The sequence below is a fragment of the Mus pahari genome, chromosome 15 (assembly GCF_900095145.1).
Source record: "Mus pahari chromosome 15, PAHARI_EIJ_v1.1, whole genome shotgun sequence".
NCBI lineage: Eukaryota > Metazoa > Chordata > Mammalia > Rodentia > Muridae > Mus > Mus pahari.
Window position 1 is genome coordinate 39,917,037 of NC_034604.1, and position 2,120 is coordinate 39,919,156.

Sequence of the window (2,120 nt, forward strand, 5' to 3'; positions counted from 1 at the left end):
TCCCTATTCTAAGGAGGAATGAAGTAACCACACGTTGGTCTTCCTTCTTGATTTTCAAAAATATGGAACATGTCACAAATTTGTGTGTCATCCTAGCGCAGGGGCCATGCTAATCTTATCTGTATCGTTCCAATTTTAGTATATGTACTGCCGAAGTAAGCACGCTTTTAAACATCTTAGTGTGGTGAAAATTGAAGAAATTAAAGATCCAAGTAAACCAGGTCTTTCCATCTTGTGTGAGTCCCTGGTCATTTCCCTACTGATACCAACTGCTTCATCAAACTCAGAAACAAATAATGCTTTAAGAAGGATCAAGTCATTGAAAAGGAACATTTAACTCCTCTCCTTCCTATTGTTATCTACGGAGTTTAGGACGTTGAGTAGTTTAACAACCCTGGGTCTTAACAATCATGGATATTGGTTCCCTAGAAACATGCTCCTTTCCCCACAGCAACCCAAGCTGGCAATGTGTCTCCCATTTTTTATTTTATTCTGTTTGTCACAAGGCTGTTTTATCAGGCTTTGCAGTGTAAGATAATTTATCATTCCCACAATCACCTGATCCTATCTCAAGTTCCCTCAAAAACAGTACAGCTGAAAATGAATGTAAAGAAAGTGATTAAATATATTTTCCTGAATTTAAAATTATAATTCTTTGAGGGTGATTATATGGGCAGATATTTTTGTCTTTGGTTATAGAATGATGGAAAGAAGAATGGATGGCAAAGGAGTCTTATTGAGGTTTATGAAGACTTCTTTCCAAAAACCATAGGGTTGTCTGCATCCCTATGGGATAAGAATTAGTGCTGTCTTATAAGCATCTTGATTGACTTATGAGTTATGAGTCAGTTTTAGAATCAAGAGTCACAGAATTAGTTGACCATCATATGGCAGTACTTATAAAGCATAGTGAATTATTGACTTCATTGTATACAATTTCTATATGCTGAAAGTATCCATAAAAGATAATAATAAGCTAAATTATTCTTGAAAAACAGATTTGGGAAGTTGGCTCTGTATAAAGTGTTTGCCATGCATGCCTGAAGACCTGAGTTCAGATTCTGACCTGCCACGTGGAAAGGTGGCACATCTGTTTGTAATTCCATTGCTGGGGAGGCAGAGACAAGAGGATCTCTACGGCTGACTGACTAGCTAGTTAATCTAGCCTAATTGGTGAGTTTCAGGTTTAAAAAGAGTCCCTGCTTCAAAAATAGGTAGAGAGTGATAAAGGAAGACATCCGGTGTTTACTACTAGCCTCTATAAGCACATATATACACATGGTTATGCAACTGCCCACGCCTGTGCACATTGAACATGTATTGTGTGTGCACGTGCTTATGTGTATGCACACACACACACACACACACACACACACAGAGTGCAAAAATCAATATTCTAAAAATAAATCAAGGCCATCTTTCTTCTGAACCCCAGTGGAGGCAACTGAGTGCTCCAGAGGACTCTCCACACTGCAGGTCCTCGGGATCACTGGTGAGTGGAACACAACATCAACTCCAGAGAATCCGGGAGGGGCTTGTGCCAGCAGGAACAGGGAGAGGGGAACACCGCCCACCCAGAGGCAGAGTTCCAGTCCAGTCAGGGCCACCCCTGCCATCTCTCTTCATAACCCCAGCGGAGGCAGCAGAGCACTCTGGAGGACCCTTCACACCGTAGGTCCTCGGGAATCACTGGAGGAGAGTTGGCCTACAGTGAGGGCTCTGACCCCAGGACTAAGAAGGAGGATCAGAGCTCCAGACTTCTGGACACCTCCCTTGCAAGAGGAGAGTTTGCCTGAAGAGAGTGCTCTGACCACAGGGACACAGGGGAAAGTTGGATTCCCAGGAGTGCTGACAGAGGCTAACAGAATCACAGGAGGATCAAACTCCAGTCAGAGACAGCTTGAACATTAACACAAGAGATTTCCAGATGGCGAAAGGCAAACAAAAGAATCTTACTAACAGAAACCAAGAACACGGGGCACCGTCAGAACCCAGTACGCCCACCACAGCAAGTCCTGGATACCCCAACAAACCCAAAAAGAAAGTTGTGGGTTTAAAATCATATCTTATGATGGTGGTAGAAGATTTGAAGAAGGACATTAATAACTCACTCAAAGAAA

The 2,120-nt window shown here is 42.4% G+C and overlaps 1 non-coding gene across 1 annotated transcript; it reads right to left on the minus strand.

Annotated features, from left to right (window-relative positions):
• Positions 1-56: 56 nt before the first annotated feature.
• On the minus strand, positions 57-163 carry LOC115065566. Its single transcript, XR_003845334.1, has one exon. It is a non-coding gene; the product is annotated as a U6 spliceosomal RNA (small nuclear RNA).
• Between the last annotated feature and the right edge of the window lie 1,957 nt (positions 164-2,120).